This window comes from Lepus europaeus, chromosome 20 (genome assembly GCF_033115175.1).
Source record: "Lepus europaeus isolate LE1 chromosome 20, mLepTim1.pri, whole genome shotgun sequence".
Lineage (NCBI taxonomy): Eukaryota > Metazoa > Chordata > Mammalia > Lagomorpha > Leporidae > Lepus > Lepus europaeus.
The window spans coordinates 49,572,701-49,592,034 of NC_084846.1; the positions used below are offsets into that span (position 1 = coordinate 49,572,701).

General features: G+C 39.5%; 1 protein-coding gene across 1 annotated transcript in view; it reads right to left on the reverse strand.

The window, feature by feature from the left end:
• Positions 1-19,334, reverse strand: part of UMAD1 (UBAP1-MVB12-associated (UMA) domain containing 1) — a 204,758-nt gene that overhangs the window by 147,269 nt on the left and 38,155 nt on the right. The window lies entirely within an intron of this gene.

The window sequence follows — 19,334 nt, forward strand, 5'->3', positions numbered from 1 at the left end:
CAACAGCCAGTGCTGGACCTGGGCAAAGTTAAGAGTCTGGGACTCAATCCTGCTCTCCCATGTGGGCGGCAGGGGCCCACATTCGTGAACCATCATCTGGTGCCTTTGAGAATGCGCATTAGCAGGAAGCTGGAATTAGAAGCAGAGCTTAACCCAGGCATTCTGATATTGGATATGGATGTCCCAAGCCCATACCTTTAATTTTTCTAAAATTGCAAGTTGTTTTAAAGACATCCCATACAGTTAAGCTCCTTAAGTGAGGAAAAGAATGAATTTAATAAGTAAAGGTAACCTTAGTCCCATTTTTCACTTAACAAAAATTCAGTGAAAGTAAGATATCATAAAAAATACTACATGCATACCTTAAACATCTTATTTTAATTAAAATATATTATTTACATTTAATGAAATGAATAACTTGAAGTAAAAGAAGTTATTTAAAAGAAATGATTCAGCATCATTCCTCCCTTCCTAGAATACTATTATAAGGCTGTTATTCAACACAACATGGGATGATCTCTAGGGCTTCAGTAACTATGACACAGGCAGTTTCCACATCTGGATTGGTAGTCTGTTTGCTTGTGTGTTGATTACACTTACCATCTCCTCCACTTCACATTTAGATCCATTCATTTCTCTCACAACCTTAATGAGGCCTGTATCATAAATAATATAATTTTTGGAAAAAAAGTGAGTCTAATAAGCAAACGTCTTCTTTCTGACAGAATTCTCCCATTTGTCTTAGATAATTAAAAACAAAACAAATACACAGCAGTAACAAACTGTTTTGTACTACACAACAACAACAAATTATGTCTCCTTGTGATTCAGTTATAATTTTCATCCAGGTTTAATAAATGATTTAAGGGAAATACTGCTCTATGCTATACTATTTTTAAAATGTTTAACAAATTTACCTATTCTATATGACTCCTACTTCTGTCATCTTTTTTTCCTAAATTAAAACTCAAAATATTTTTCAATATCCCCTTTTAAATATTCTAGCATCTCCTGACACACAGGTCTGACCAAGAAAATGACATTCAAAGGTAAAGCTATGCCTTTTAGGTCACTTTTTTCTTAAAGAAACTTGTGGATTTTAATTTTCATTTTGTTAAATGACAATTACTATAAAGGTCTCCAAACTTAATCACACAAAAACAGAGATCATGCTCATATTGTTCATCAACATACATCCAACACCCACCCAGCACCTGGCACATACAAAGTATTCAGATTTTATTTGAATGTCTGAATAAATTTCAAGGAAGCAGTAATTACTGAAATAAGAGTCTGCTTTTCTAAGTTATTTATTAAGGTACTAGTTTTGGTTGTCAACAGCACTGCACTTCAGATATAGGAGAAAACTCATCAAGGTAGCTATTCTAACAGTGATAAGTTTAGGTCAACTCTTGTACTACCACAGGCACCAAGATCACTGGTGCAGCATCATTGAAAAATCCAATGGAAACTTTTCAGTTATTTTATTTGTAGGTCACTTTGCCTAAGGTTATCAAAGGGGGTATAAAAAGAAAATTAACACACATGGAACACAGTCATTTTAGGTAAGTTTTTTTTTAACTATATCTATGCTCAAGGGACATATTTGTAGGGAAATAATTCAGAGACTATCCAATAAAAAAATTCTTTTAAAAATATGATGTTCATTTAAGTTCAAGATCTGTAAATTTACCCATAGCAACAATACTGATATGGTGCTGGTGTTGTGGCACAGTGAGTTAAGCTGCTGCCTGCAATGTAAGCATCCTATACAGGCATCCATTCAGTCCCAGCTGTTCCACTTCCAACCTAGCTCCTAGCTAATGCACCCAAGGAAGTACTTGGGTCCCTGCACCCATGTGGGAGACCCAGATGTAGCTCCTGGCTCCAGGCTTTGACTTGATCCAGCCCCATTGATTGCCACCATTTGGGGAATGAATTAGTGAATGGAAGATTCTCTCTCTCTTCCCCGTCTCCCTCTCACTCTTTAACTCTGCCTATCAAATACATAACATAAATCTTATTTTTTAAAAGATTTATTTATTTACTTGAATGTCAGAGTTACACAGAGAGAGAGAGAGGTCTTCCATGCTCTGGTTCACTCACCAGATGGCCACAGTGGCAAGAGTTGCGCTAATCCAAAGCCAGGAGCCAGGAGTTTCCTCCAGGTCTCCCACATGGGTACAGGGGCCCAAGGACTTGGGCCATCTTCTAATGCTTTCCCAGGCCATAGCAGAGAGCTGGATTGGAAGTGGAGCAGCTGGGACTCAAACTGGTGCCTGTATGGGATGCTGGCACTGCAGGCAGCAGCTTTACCCACTACACCATAGTGCTGGCCCCATAACATAAATCTTTAAAAATGTGATTTCTAGGCCGGCGCCGCGGCTCAGTAGGCTAATCCTCCACCTTGCGGCGCCGGCACACCGGGTTCTAGTCCCGGTCGGGGCACCGATCCTGTCCCGGTTGCCCCTCTTCCAGGCCAGCTCTCTGCTGAGGCCAGGGAGGCCAGGGAGGGCAGTGGAGGATGGCCCAAGTCCTTGGGCCCTGCACCCCATGGGAGACCAGGAGAAGCACCTGGCTCCTGCCATCGGAACAGCGCGGTGCGCCGGCCGCAGCATGCCTACCGCGGCGGCCATTGGAGGATGAACCAAGGGCAAAAGGAAGACCTTTCTCTCTGTCTCTCTCTCACTGTCCACTCTGCCTGTCAAAAATAAATAAATAAATAAAAATGTGATTTCTTAGTTCTATCTGCACTGATACCTATCGCAACTGTCATTACTTTAGATTTTTTTCAGATTTTTCTTCTTCAGATTTTTGGCCTACTCTATAGCCACATGCTGTGCTTTTCAGTGTCACCATTTTGAAGAACTGTCTCAAGTACATGGTATGATATATCTGCAACTGTCATTATAAATTTAAAAATAAAGACAATTCATTTTAATATTCTGAACAACAGCTTGATTAGGAAACATAAGCTCTCTCTAAGTGCCTAATACCTCAACATCTGACTGCTCTCTGACTTCTTTTTTTTTGACAGGCAGAGCGGACAGTGAGAGAGAGAGAGAGACAGAGAGAAAGGTCTTCCTTTTCCGTTGGTTCACCCTCTAATGGCTGCCGTGGCCAGCACACCGCGCTGATCCGAAGGCAGGAGCCAGGTGCTTATCCTGGTCTCCCATGCGGGTGCAGGGCCCAAGCACTTGGGCCATCCTCCACTGCCCTCCCGGGCCACAGCAGAGAGCTGGCCTGGAAGAGGGGCAACAGGGACAGAATCCAGCTCCCCGACCGGGACTAGAACCCGGTGTGCTGGCACCGCTAGGCGGAGGATTGGCCTGTTGAGCCACGGCGCCGGCTTCTCTGACTTCCAAATCACCTACTACTTGCTCTAATCATCTCACATGGAGAAGGTTTTAGGCCAAGGCTTTTATTTGCAGTTAGGGATGTCTGAATAGAACCTTTATGTATACACACTATGTAATAAATACATTCTACACAGTGTCTGTTGTTAAGGAAATAAGAACTTAAAAACATGCAAATCAATCTACTGTGGAGTTCTAGAATATTTTGGAAGTCATCTCACCACAACCTAATTAACAGGTCCTTTTTAATTTTAGTAATTAAACTTCATAGACATCAAAAAACAAAATTGTCATGGAAATAAGGCCTCCTTCTTCATATATTTGTATCTTTAATTAAACTTGGAATCACAGTAATAAGCACGCAAACACTTTTTAGGAGGAAACAGCTTGACACATGGAAAAGACACTACTCAACTCTGAAGAGCTGCTACAATAGAGAAGAACCAACATTCAGAGCTTGATAGAAAAGTTGAAGAATATTGATCAACCTGCAAAATTACATAAGTTGGAGGAAGTTAATACTCCTCTTATACAATTTTCTTAGAGAAATATGGAACTCTTCTTTTCTAAAGAAATGGATAAAAGAGGCATTGAAAAAGGAGCCAGGGCATTTGGAGGAAGCAGATACTGTGGTGTAGTAGCTTAAGGCCAACACTTCAAATACCTACTTCCCACACAGTGGTGTGCCTGGGTTCCAATAACATCTCTCCTTCTGATACAACTACCTGCTCTTGTGCACCATAGGAGGTAGAAGATACTCAAGTATTTGGGTCTCTGCCATTCACATGGAAGAACCGGGAGGAGTTCCCGGCTCCTGGTTCCTGGCTTCACCTGGCCCAATCTCTGTTGTTGGCATTTGAGGAATGAACTAGCAGAGAATCTCGTTGCTCTCTTGCTGTCTTTCAAGTAGTTAAAAAGTAAACTTTTTTAAAAAGATAATTTTTATTATACAAAGGAAATGTATTTCCTATATTTTTCCCCTCATATTTTACTGCTGATTCCTATTTTATAAGAAGCCTAGAGGAGAAAATGCTAGAAGATCAATCTCTCTCTCTCTCTCTCTGTGTGTGTGTGTGTATGTGTGTGTCACTCTGCCTTTCAAATAAACAAATAAACTTTTTAAAAAACATATTTGAGCCGGCACCGCGGCTCAACAGGCTAATCCTCCGCCTTGCGGCGCCAGCACACTGGGTTCTAGTCCCGGTCAGGGCGCTGGATTCTGTCCCAGTTGCCCCTCTTCCAGGCCAGCTCTCTGCTGTGGCCAGGGAGTGCAGTGGAGGATGGCCCAAGTGCTTGGGCCCTGCACCCCTTGGGAGACCAGGAGAAGCACCTGGCTCCTGCCATCGGATCAGCGCAGTGCACCAGCCGCAGCGGCCATTGGAGGGTGAACCAACGGCAAAAAGGAAGACCTTTCTCTTTGTCTCTCTCTCACTGTCCACTCTACCTGTCAAAAAATAAATAAATTTAAAAAAATAAATAAAAGAATTAAAAAAAACATATTTGGGGGCTGGTGCTGTGGCATAGTAGGTTAAGTCTCTGCCTGAAGTTCTGGCTTCCCATATAGGCGCTGGTTTGAGTCCCAGCTGCTCCACTTCCAATCCAGTTCTCTGCTATGGCCTGGGAAAGCAGTAGAAGATGGCCCAAGTCCTTGGGCCCCTGCACCCACGTGGGAGACCCAGAAGAAGCTCCTGGCTTCAGATCGTCTTAGCTCTGGCAGTTGCGGCCATTTGGGAGGTGATCCAGTTGATGGAAGACCTCTCTCTCTGTCTCTCCCTCTCACTGTCTTTAACACTAACTCTCAAATAAAATAAATAAAATCTTAAAAAAAAAAAATTTAAATTTCATTAGGAGTCAATTCTATAGTTACGATTCTTATTTCAAACATACACTAACATCACTATTTTTTTTTTCTTTTTTTAAATTTTTTTGACAGGCAGAGTGGATAGTGAGAGAGAGACAGAGAGAAAGGTCTTCCTTTTTGCCGCTGGTTCACCCTCCAATGGCCGCTGCAGCCGGCGCATCTCGCTGATCCGAAGCCAGGAGCCAGGTGCTTCTCCTGGTCTCCCATGCGGGTGCAGGGCCCAAGGACTTGGGCCATCCTCCACTGCCTTCCCGGGCCATAGCAGAGAGCTGGCCTGGAAGAGGGGCAACCGGGATAGAATCCGGCACCCCAACCGGGACTAGAACCCTGTGTGCCGGCGCCGCAAGGCAGAGGATTAGCCTGTTAAGCCACGGCGCCGGCCACATCACTATATTTTTAAATAGAGGTCAATCAGGACTTTAAAATATGTTTATTTAGTAAAAATTTTTCAAGTCATTAAATAAATTTGTCTTCCTTCTTGCTGTACTTTCATTAATTATAAAGGCTGACAATCAGAACTCTACCAGTTAAACTAAAACAGTTTAAAAAAATAATCTAAAATAGTTAATTCTGGCCATACATGAAACAGCACAGGAGAACCTGAAAACCCCAATAACACACAGAGATTAAAAAAATTCTCCATTTTAATCTAATTGAATTGCTAATCTTAAACAATCACACAAAGGCAGAGAGAGTAACATCTAATGTTTTACTTCCACGAATCAACAATGAAGATGGGAAGAATTTCAGAAACAAGTGTTGAAAATCCCTGAATTGAATTACCAGCAGCATTTACAGACATGTTTAACTCAAGACTTGAATGACTCAAAAAGGACTCATGATGTAAATACTTTTAAAGATTCCAAAACTTTAGTATTTCCAGGATTTTCTAAAACTTTAAATAATTAATGATAAGTGTCTGAAACTTGCAGGTTCAGTTTTGTAATTTGCTCCATGATAAAAGAGTTTTAAGCCACCTTGGAAGTGATTTAACACAAATTAGACATTTTAAAAACACAAACATATATTAAATACAATAATGTTCCTGTAAACGTTAAATTACTTTAAACCAAGCACTTCTTAAACTTAATTGAAACATGGTACACCTTTTTACCAACTGGTAACAACCAAAAATGTAGTAAAGGCTAATATTTTCAACTTCACTCAATACTACTAAATCCTCTCTTTTTCTGTTGTCCATGAAAGATTTTAGGACAATTTTATGTTATTTGTGCCTGATGTCTTTTGTTGTCTGCTCACATATAACAATTCTCACCACTAATTCTAGGTAAACCTGTATAAATTACAAGTGGAATTAACAATGGGTCATCTAAAAATCAATTAAACAAATGTAGGAAGATAACAAGCACATAAAAGTAATACAAATCAATAATGTCAAAATTTATAAAGTTCTGACAGTAAAACAACAGTCTTCTTATCCAAAAAAATAAGAAAGTGAAGTACTTGAGATTTGTCACATGTCATACAGAGTTATGAAATTGAGACAGAAATACAGAATTACCTTGTCCTTGTTTTTTTTTAAAAAATAATTTTCATCCTGAATGAAATTAGAGGGGTCCACAGACAAAATCAAGCTTATAAGTGAACTTCTGAAAAATTTAGACTTCTGGAAGCAGATTTTTCTACCAATTCACTCATACCCAAAAATATACAAAGATAAACAGGATATCAAAAAAATATAAAATTAGGCCGGTGCCGTGGCTCAACAGGCTAATCCTCCACCTTGCGGTGCCAGCACACCGGGTTCTAGTCCCGGTCAAGGCGCTGGATTCTGTCCTGGCTGCCCCTCTTCCAGGCCAGCTCTCTGCTATGGCCCAGGAGTGCAGTGGAGGATGGCCCAAGTGTTTGGGCCCTGCACCTCATGGGAGACCAGGATAAGCACCTGGCTCCTGCCTTCGGATCAGCACGGTGTGCCAGCCGCAGTGCACCGGCCACAGCGGCCATTGGAAGGTGAACCAATGGCAAAAGGAAGACCTTTCTCTCCAAATGGGAATAACAGAGGGAGGAGATGTACAGTTTGGCACACGTTCACACAGACTTACACCTAAGGGTAAAGCTAAAAATTTGTCATGGGACTCCAAATTCCATTAAGTTGGCAGGTACTAATGCCATCTTACATGTTAAAGTGATCATATTAAGTGTGTAACTGATAGGATTAACTGTCAAGGGATCACATAAATAAGACCAAGTGTCTGCTAATAACAATAGATAGAATTAAAAAGGAGAGAATGATCCAACATAGGAAGCAGGCCACACAGCAGACTCATAGAATGACAAATGCCCTAAATAGCACTTTGACCTCAGAATCAGCCCTTAAGGCATTCGAATCTGGCTGAAAAGCCCATTCAGGCATGCAAAGCCAAGACACTGTGGCAATAAATGACCTACCTGAAGGATCTCTGTGAGTGAGACCTCAGTGGAAAGAAGGGGCCATCAAAGGAGATACTTTTCTCTGAAGGGAGGAGAGAATTTCCACTTTGATTATGGCCTTGTCTAAATACTGAGGGAGTTTGTGGACTCAAAAGGCTTCCAAAGCCTTGGCAGCTCATGATGAGAGCCTCACATGATCACTGACATCATAAATAAGAGTGTCAATTGTTAAATCCACAACAGGAGTCACAGTGCACTTGCTCGATATAGAGGACCTCTATCCTTAATGAGTTATACTATGAGAATTAATGATAGAACCTGTCTTCAAACAGTACTTTATACTTTGTGTGTCTGTGTGGGTGCAAACTGTTGAAATCTCTACTTAGTATAGAGTTGATCTTCTGTATATAAAGATAACTTAAAATGAATCTTAATGAAGAATGGGGTGGGAGAGGGAGAAGGAGGTGGGATGGTTTGGGTATGGGAGGGCGGGTATGGGAGGAAGAACTGCTATATTCAAAAGATGTACCTATTGAGAGGCAAATAGAACCTGATAGAAGGGGCTTGATAATAATCTGTTGGGCTTTAGGCCTTGTAAGTTAAGAGGCCCAGACCTATCTATCTCTTCACATGGGGTATATCCTAAGGGAGGTGTGAACCTCCTAGGGGAAGGCACTCTGTTGACTTTCATTACTTGGCTGGCCTGGGAGGAGAGCTGGCCAGGTAAAGGCAGGGGGCATCTCTAACAAGAAATTTACAGTTCTGCCTGCAATGTTGCTGACCCTACTTGGCTGTCCCCTCAGCTGCAGTGGTCACTTTGGAAGTTGGGCTGAGTGAAGGGCTTTTCAGCTTGGAGCCAATAGGATCTGTGGCTCTGACCTGGGCATCCTTCGACTCCAGGGCAGGTCCATTTCCAGTGATCCAACTCTTGGCAGAGCTGCCAGGGCTCTTCACAAGCTGACTTCTGCTGAAGCCCAGGCTTACCACATTGAAAGCCACTGCAGTGGACTGGCCTGTTGGGTCTCCTTGAGGGCAGATCACTGTACAGATCAGCCATTAATAGGCCTGCCACCCATTGCTTCTGATGCCTAGCTTTCTTTTCCTCCTGGTTTGTGTTAAAGCAGACCAGAGGATGCAAGTCAAGAGAGTGCCCGTGTCCCATCTCTAATCTTCGGTGGCCTGAACTACAAGTCTATAGTCACAGACATGTTCTGTAGCAGTTTTTCTAAGGTAGACAATGTCCATGAGGAAAATTATATTCTCACTTTAAAACTTTCTTTCCCTTTGGTCTGAAAGGGAGGTTTTTTTTTCCTACTTACTGTATACTTCGCTGATGGCAATGTGAATCTAGCTATGAGATTATTAGTTAAGTTCATATTTTGGCTATGCTATTACAGAAAAATGTTAGCCATCTCTTATAAGGTCTAAAGATTAAATTGTGCATCCTACAGATTCCTTCATAATAGAATTAGTTCCCTACCTTGAAGAGAATAGAGAAGTGAAAGAACAAGTTGGGCTTAGAATAGAGAGATGATGGAGCAAGTCCTAGATCACTTGCTGACAATAGCAATATTACATGAATACTTAGCAAACCGTTTCAACCTTTAGATAAGAACTTAATAAAACATTTACCAGAAGGTCCAATGCCTTCTATAAATTTTAAGAATCATGTATTTGAAAACACGTCTTAAATATCTAACATGGTGTAGTTTGTTTAACCAGTAAACTTAAGCACAACCATATAAAATGTTTTTAGTTTCTTTCTACCAACAAGTTTAAAACATATGATACACAGATTCAGGTCATACAAATTAAAATGTATCTTTGATTGATTTTAGCAGCTTAAATTTATGGACAATCTTATCTAAAAGCCATTTAAAATAAAACTCTTAATAAAATTTCCCCATGTGGAAATACAATATGTACGCACATATAACATAGCATAATAGACCAATATCAAAATCCAAAATATCTGGTTGAAATAAGATTCCTTAAAATCATGACATAACATAGACCAAATCTGATCATTGTTACAAGGTGATTATTCAAGTCTTTGAAAATAAGCACATAGTTAAATAACCCATAGCTCTTCATCTCCTCCCTCTCTTTTTCCACTCTTAGATTTAACAGGGATCACTTTTCAGTTAAAATTTAAACACCTAAGAATAATTGTGTGTTAATTACTGAGTTCAACCAATAGTACTAGAACCACAACAACAACAACAAATACTAAAATTACTTGTAGCTTAGACAGCACCTTTCTTAGCTCCTCTAATAATGACTCTGTCCTTTGTTCTAGACCCTGTCTAGTGCACTTGGGCCTCATTCCTTTGTAATCATAACCTCTACTCTACCACCAATGGCTCTACTCCCAACCTGTGTGTACTGATGGTCCTCTTCCCCACTTAATGCTGTATAATTGTTCAGACCTGGTTAAGGCCACTCTTAGGATCATTGGTTACTATCCTCAACCTGTCTTTTATGACCTTGTCTAAATATGATCAGAGTCGGGGAACTTGGAAGGCTTCCATAGCCTTGGCAACTCATGACGACAGCCTAGGGTGGTTACTGGCGCCATAAACTAGAGTGTCAATTTGTTGGGTCAACAACAGGAGCCACTGTGCGCTTGCTCCTGATGTGGGATCTCTGTCCTTAATGTACTGTACATTTTGATTTAATGCTATAACTAGTACTCAAACAGTATGTTTCACTTTGTGTTTCTATGTGGGTGCAAACTGTTGAAGTATTTATACTAAATTGATCTTCTGTATATAAATAGAATTGAAAATGAATCTTGATGTGAATGGAAGGGGAGAGGGGGCGGGAGAGGGGAGGGTTGCGGGTGGGAGGGAAATTATGGGAAGGGGAAGCCATTGTAATCCATAAGCTGTATACTGGAAATTTATATTCATTAAATAAAAGTTAAAAAAAAAATAAAAAAAAAAAATAAAAAAAAAAATAAAAAAAAAAGATGTACCTATTAAATTTATATTTATTGAATAAAAGCTTTCTAAAAAATAAAGAAAATAAAAATGAAGAAAATAAGAGTAGGAGCAGAAACAGTAAAAGAGAATTTGAAAACGTAAAATGTAATACAGAGGAGCAATAAGTACTAAACCTGATTTTTGAAAACAGTAAGGAAAAAACAGCAAAAGAATAAGCAAATAATATGAGAGTGGGGGAAGATAAAAATCCTAGAGATTAAAAATAAATAAGAAGTGATTATTATTTTTTCATGTGACAAGCTTAGTTTAATACTTTGCATATTTTTTTAAGATTTACTTATTTTATTTGAAAGGCAGAGTTACAGAGAGGCTGAGACACAGAGAGAGAGAGAGAGAGAGAGAGAGAGAGAGAGAGAGTCTTCCATTGGCTGGTTCACTCCCCAAATGGTCCAGATAGTTGCAACCGCCAGGGCTGTGCTGATCTGAAGCCAGGAGCAAGGAGCTTCCTCCGGGTCTCCCATGCGGGTGCAGGGGTCCAAGGACTTGGGCCATCTTCCACTGCTTTCCCAGGCATAACAGAGAGCTGGATCAGTAGTAGAGCAGCTAGGACTCAAACCGGCGCCCATATGGGATGCACGGGCACTTCAGGTGGCGGCTTTACCCACTATGCCACAGTGCTGGACCCAGTAAGAAATTACTATAAAAAATACTCTACTTATAAATTCAGAATTTCTTTTATTCTAATTTTTTATCTTAGAGGCACACATACACACACACACACACGGAGGGAGGAAGGGTTGGAAGGCAGGCAGATATGCAGACATTCAGGCTGACAGATGGAGATCCCATCTGCTGGTTCACCCCCCAGATGCATGCAAGGACCAGGGCAGGGTTGGGGCCAAAACAGGGAGCTGGGAATGCAACCCAGGTTTCCCATTCAGCGTCGTCTCCCAGAGTCTGCACTGGCAGAAAGCTGGAATCAAACTCAGGCACATCTGGGATGTAAACCAGCAGATTCTCTCTCTTTCTCTCTCTTTCTCTCTCTCTCTCTCTCTCTCTCCCCCTCTCTCCCTCTCTCCCTCTCTCCTCTTTCCTCTCTCCTCTCTCTGCCTCAGCTTCTGCCTTTCTATAACTCTGCCTTTCAAATGACTTTTTTTAAAAAGATAAAAATATGAAATAAAAGCCATAAGGCTGAAAGGAACAAATTCATTGTTCATAGAAGTTATGATTATCTACTTAGAAAATCCAAGAGAACGTAAGATAAATTATTAGAAGTGGCATAGCAGGTTAACCCATTGCCTGCAGTGCATCCCACATCTGATCCAACTCCCTACTAATGTGTCTGGGAAAGGAGCAGAAGATGGTTCTGGTGCTTGGGACCCTGCACCCACATACGAGAAGAGGATGAAGCTCCTGGCTTCTGGTTTCCACCTGGCCCAGCCTCGGCCTTTGTGGTCATTTGGGGAGTCTCCTCTCTCCTCTCTCCTCTCCTGCTCTCCTTTTCTCTCTGTATCTCTGCCTTTCGAATAAGTAAATAAATAGAAAGTATTTTTTTAAAAAAGAAGAACTTAACCAAGATGCTTGTTAAAAACACCAACTACATGTTTCTATACTGACAACAAATAGAAAATGGAATTTTTAAGATGAAAATATTTACAGTAACAAGCTAAAAAACACTATACAACTAAATCTAATATGAAGAGAAATGTGACCTTTATGGAAAAATTTTAGAAATTTTATAAAAATTCAATTAAAAAAAACCCTAAGTAACTGGATAGAAATATCTTGGACAAGACTAAATACTGAAGATGTATTCTCCCTAAATTAATCTATATGTTTAATAAAATTTCAACACAAAAAACAGAGTGGGTTGGTGTTTTTGATTGTTCATTTATTACTCATTTCTTATTTAATATGAATAAGATGAGCTGACTAACACTGACATAGAGAACAAAAGAGTAGAGGCACGTCAAGATAGTTTTGAAGAATAATAATATAGAATTAAGTATTATAGTAAGCTTCATAAAGTTGGTTTGCAGAGAGGATAAGCGATCTCTCTATGTCTACTCTGTTTTTCTCTCTCCTCTCTGCTTGTAAAATAAATAAAAATAAACAAATAAATAAATAACCAACATATTAATGGTCAAAAGAAGTCCTAATATTTATGCTCCCTATATCTGTTCAAACTCTTTTTCTTCACCAATTCTACTCACTCATTTTGGTGAAATCAGTTAGATAATACTGATTAGAAACATTAAGCCATTTTGAAATATTTCTTTTAAATGTTTCAAGTTAAAAGCAATGCTGCTTTCATAAAAGATCCTATTAATTACTTAACAGTGTTAAATGTGATTTCATAATATCAAAAATGGTAAATGCTGTCTAATAAATATATGGGGATTGGCTCATGGGCACTATCCCATGAGTAACTGTTTAATATGGAAACTATAACACACATATCTCTGCAAAACTAAAGTTGAACAATCAGTATTTTTTTCTTCCTTCATCTACAAGAAACTCATTCATCATTAACTCGCAAATCAAGGGTGAAAAGGAAGGTTGTAAATCATGGAGAAAAGATCCATTTTATTCTTAAGTCCCACTTCAATCTATGTAAAATGTTAAGTTACATACAGTTAAGGAGAAGCTGTTGTTTTTGAATATGTAATTGCTATTTAGATGATAATGGCATGGATGTCACAGTAGAACCATGATCCAAATTTGAATAAGGTCTTAATGAAGGAGGCTAAGAAAAGAATGAGGAATGAAATACAACAGTGTCAGCAACAGACCTTAATGAAGCAAATTACTTTCAGTACCTTTGTAATTCAGGAGGAGCTGCATAAAAAAAGTGACAACTAAAGGATCAAAAGCAGGACCTTTGCAAACTAAACATGCTTAAAACATGACATCACTGTCTGGGCAACAAGGCATTGTGGAGAGAGCCTCAATGTTTGGGTTTTACAGCTCACATCGCAAAATAACTACATTAAAAGATCTGGCTAGGCAAACCAGTTCCTTAGAAAGCATCTTTATATTTCAAGTTAATGACATTTGTGCACAGAAAAGGAATCTAAATGCCAAGGATATCTTGGCTGATTTTTAAAAAGCATTAGATATTAACATTAAGAATAGCTTTAGGCAAAAATTAAACTGCATTCTGGGACTTAGAAAACATAAGGGGTCTTTTTTAAGTTCTAAAATGTTATCTATCTTTCATTATGTTAGATTTATGAAGGATACAACACATACTACTTACTACATGATGGGATCACTTTACACACTCATACTTTAAAATCAATTTCACTTTCACAAAATCGCACCGAAGCAATCTGAGAGCATATGGCATGCCCACTGCCAAATGGAACATACGTTTAACATGCTTAAGTGATTCACCCAAGGTAACAATGATGATGGTGCTAGCAATTGAACATAAGGCTCCAAGGGAGTCATTCAAGACAAGTAAAAAGTGCCACAGTTATAAACTTCACACCTATAAGGATATTTTCTTAAGTCTTACAAGGTATAGTAATTTGGTGATAACATTAATTCCACACTAACATTGCAGGCGTGGCAAGAGATCACACCACGGCAGACACACTCTTTGTTGTACAGAGAAGTAAAAACACAGAGCTGCAGAAACTGATTCTGTTTACCCCAAGGTCTCAAATATGTACATAAACAGCAACCCTGCTAATCAACGAATGCTAGTGCAACAGCTATTTACAATCAGAAAACACTCCTCAATCAAATGAACTAGTGTCCTGACCCACGGGTGTTACTATTTCTAGGAACTGCATAAAAATGTTTTGACTTCAAAGATAAGAAAGGGACAGAATATAAACCTGGCATTAAGAAAGATTTGCTGTCATGTCCCAGGGCCACTGTTAGGACCTTAGCTACCACTGCAAATGTTTTCACTATACTGGATTTTATTTTTAAATCTAAGTAAGTAAAGATGGTCTATCCAAAAATAACAAAATGAACAGATAGGATATATAACACACTGGTTAAGAGCACAGACAGGCAATCTAGTTTTAAAATTCCAGCTCTTTTCACTTAACTGGGTTACTTAAGCTTTGTGTACCATATTTTTCTCCAATTCTAAAAAATACAGGGACAGTATTGGAGTTAAATTACTGCTTGTGACACCTGCATCCCATATCAGAGAACCAGGTCGAATCCCAGCCATTGTGCTTCTGATTCAACTCCCTGCTAACGTGTGTGGGAAAGCAGCAGAATATGGTCCAAGTGCTTGGGCCCCTGCCATCCAAGTGAGCGACACAGATGGAATTCCTAGATACTGGCTTAGGTTTGGCTCAACTCTGTCCATTGTGGCCATTTCAAGAACGAACCAGCAGATGGAAGATCTCTCTGTCTCTTGCTCTCAGTCACTCTGCCCTTCAAATAAATAAAGAAATCTTCTAAAAAATAAAAATAATAATATCTACCATTTTCAAGCATAATACAGATGAGTCTATAGAAACTGCCTACAGGGCTGGGCTGGCACTGTGGCACAGAAGCTTTAGCCACTGCCTGCACCCATATGAGCACCAGTTCAAGTACCAGCTGCTCCACTTCTGATCAAGCTCCCTGATTAACTGCCTAAGAAAGCAGCGAAGATGGCCTGAATGCTTGGAACTCTGACACCTCTGTGGGAGACCCAGAAGGAGTGCCAGGCCCACCCTAGACTGATGTGGGCATTTGGAGAATGAACCAGTAGATGGAAGGTCTGTTTCTCTGTCTCACTCGCTCTCCTTCTCTCTCTCCCCCCTACCGGTGTGTTTGTCTGTGTGTGTATGTGTGTGTGTATATACGTCTCTGTAACTGTGTGTGTGTATACGTCTCTGTAACTCTGCCTTTCAAATAAAAAAAGTAAATCTGAAAAAAAAGATCAGTAGTCTTAAAACAAAAATTGCCTGGAAAGACCAGAAACATCAGTTATTATTAGCATACTAATATTATATATTTTTCACTTTTCTTTTTAGTCAGGAGTCTAATGTAGTTTCTATGTTCTCTGGTAGTTCTGAATTTATCCCTCTCTCCTCCATACACTTATACACGTCTAAGTACACTTCTGAGTACCTTTGCTACCTGAAATCCAGGTTTACCCTTTAAAAATCATGACCCCTTCTCACTGGAAAATTCAGAAAAGAAGATGGTAGAGATCAGAAATAGAAAAAGGAGGTGTAGTTGAGGGAAAAAAAGAAAACAACAACAACAACAAAACAAACAGTGGAAAGGGTAAAATAAAGGGAGATGGAGGGAAATAAAGCTGCCTCCAGGCAGCTTCCAAGAGCAGAGCCGTGGGTAGAGGGGTTTTTCGTGAAATAACCACAGGAAAGACCTGCCATGACAGCAGCCTGGATATGGTGAAGAGGCAGGATAACAGATGGAGAAGTACACATAGTGGTAAACAACTGATCTTGTTCCACTGATCATCCTAATCATAATTCCCTAAGATCACAACCAGGCAGGACCTAGAAGAACACCTCAGAATCAGAAAACCAGAAAGATATACAGCATTTAAATAGAGGGGAGGCTCAGAAAAACACTATTTTGTAAACATTTCATCTTCAACAAAGCAGCACAAATGTACAAGCATGGGAAAGTGAGGACTGGGAAAGATTCTAGCAAGCAAGGGACCGTAAATGGAGTAGTAGAGTCTCCAGCATCTCTAATTTAAGACATGTAAAAAGTTACGGAGATTGCATTTAGGGTGTTTTACTGTTTTCTTCCAGCAAATGCAAAAACTGTTATAGATATACCTTCATCTTAAGGCCCCCTAAACTTAATTTCCTCATAAGATTTTAAGTACCCTGGCCACAAATTCACCTTTACATGAGTTTCCAGAACTGTGAGGTTCACACTCAGGGAGGAAACTAAATGGTCCATTCACTGAAAACTAGAGGTGAATACTGAACGGGTGTGATAGATTCCACTCTACCTAACAGTTTTCTCTATGAAGAGACTGAATACATTTATTAAACGCACGATACAAACTGAAATACTAACCAAAGCTCTGTAGAGACACAAGTGTGAATTATACTTACATGAACTATTCTTCTAAATTGTTGAACTCTGGGTAGATTTTGCCCCTATGGGGGACCTCTGTCCCCCCAGAATTCATGTTGAAATGTTAACCCAACGTAATGGTATTAGGAGGTCTTTGATAGGTACTCCAGTATTAAAGGTGGAGCCCACATTAGTGATATTAGAACCCTTATAAAAGAGGCCCCAGAAAACTGCTAGCCCCCTTTGCCCATGTGAAGACTTGGGAAAGGAGACATCAGAAGAGGGCCCCCAACAGACATCCAGTTTGCCAAGGCCCTGATCCTGGGCTTTTGATTCCCTAGCACTCCAAAAACAATTTCTGTGGCTTATAAGCCATCCTGTTTATGGAATTTTGTTACAAGAAGCAAACTAAGACACCCTCCAAGGAAGTAGTTACTCATTTGAGTGAGCATCTCTAAATACTGGAATGGTTTGTAAGTGGGTAAAATATCCCCACATTTACTTCATAAGAAGAAAATACTTCATTACTTTTCACTTCTTTACTTCAAGGCTTTATTTTTAAATGTAGTTTTCTGGATATAATCTGATGACAAATAAATAAAAACTTATTTCCACTTCAATAAACAGATTTATAACCAAGAGTTCAGTTTAGAGTTCTTACCATGCATGCACATTTATCCACTCATTCTCACTCCACAAATATTTACTGAACACCTAATAATAGTAAGACATTATATGAGCAGTCAGATTACAAATTCTGACAAGTTGTAGTTCCCCCACAGTTGTGTAACTAAAACACATATCTGCCCTAACTCAATATAGCTTTGGGGCTAAATACGAAAAATCTTGGGGAAGGAAGTAGTCTTTTCTGGTTTTAAACTTAGAATTCAATCCATATCCAACGTGACCTTACAGACTGGAACATCACATGCACGGACCACCCTAGGGATTCACTTCTTTAGCACAGTTTCTACAGTGAAACTTTCCAGTGCTCCTGTTTGGTTCAGTCTGGTGCCACTGTCTTTAAACAGTTTAATGACTTTCCTAATTTAATGTAAGCAGAAATTAAACAGATCTGAACCTCTAATTCATAAATTGTGATAAAAGTCTAAGGAATCAAGGATATTATAATTTTAACTTGAGGTCTAAGCTTATGAATGAATTAGGCATAAATTTAACTTCCAAATCATCAGTTGAAACAAAGAATCTAGGAGACCTAAAAATTAACTGTATTACCTTAAGGATTAGTCCAATAGGAAGGAAAAACATAAAGCCACAACAAGAAAGACCTGTCATTTCCGTCATTAGTAAAATCAGTGCCCCTTAGGAATCAGGGTACACATATCCACAGGACATTATCATCATCACAGTATCTAGTTTCTGGCTCTAAATCACTTTGAGATGAATTCATTTTAAGACAAGATCACTGCTTACCTTACCATTAAATAATCATCACTAAGGAAGCAAACTAGGTAGTAGAAAGCTACAGAAGGGAGGTTGAAAGGTTGCTCCAAACACAACTTACAAAACTGAAGTGCTGGTATCCCAAGTACAGGGAGGCCATGCGAAAGCTTAGAAAGAAAAGGACAAGCAGGTTCTCTAACTGTACACTACCCACAACAAAAGAAAAAGATCTAAGTCTGCAATCATTAAACCTCAAATACCTTTTGTTAAATCAGGTGCATCTGGTTTGAGAAGTGATTTCTAAGGAAAAAAATCAAGTTCTAAAAATAATAATTTATAGCAACTTTTCACTACCAAACTTAATCAAATGGCCCACCAATGAAATTGATGGAAAAATGATGGAGAAATGCACTACCACATTATACAGAAGAAAATAGAAATAGTTCTCTACAGTTATTTATAAAATGAGATTTAAAAAACTGATGAAGTGGGCCGGCGCCACGGCTCACTAGGGTTCTAGTCCCGGTCGGGGCACCGATCCTGTCCCAGTTGCCCCTCTTCCAGGCCAGCTCTCTGCTGAGGCCAGGGAGGGCAGTGGAGGATGGCCCAAGTCCTTGGGCCCTACACCCCATGGGAGACCAGGAGAAGCACCTGGCTCCTGCCATCGGATCAGCGCGGTGTGCCGGCTGCAGCGCGCCTACCGCGGCGGCCATTGGAGGGTGAACCAACGGCAAAAAGGAAGACCTTTCTCTCTGTCTCTCTCTCACTGTCCACTCTGCCTGTCAAAAAATTAATAAAAAAAAACTGATGAAGTATATAATAACTAATAAATAAAACTGTAACAGAAACTGAGGTATCTGTTTATTATTAGTGCCTGTCAGCATAGAGTTTAACTCATGGGCACTTAATAAGTATCTGAGTAAACACTCATTAAATATTTACTGAATAAGTAACTCACTAGAAATCCATGAATGAGTTACAGAGAGTCTATAGAAATCCTCAAAATTGTAAGAGAAATATTGGATCGACAAACACTTGTGTATTTTCATCAGATTCTCATGTAGTCCATATCCAAAAAAGGATACCACCTGAGTAACAGATGACTTGTTTATCTTTTAGTAGTCCACTGTTAATATTATTGTTCATTACTGAGATACAGCACAGAAATTATCTATTCCTAATTAAAAACAGAATTTTATACTTTAACAATCAAATGAACAGAAGGTCTCATAAGAAATCCCACCGAGGTTACTCCCCATAGTCTTCATGGAGATGGGTAGAAGGAAGAGCAAAATTTTCTTCCAAAAATACTTTGGTTGCATTAAGCACGTGAGTCATTAAGCAACTGAAGAACTGACTTCT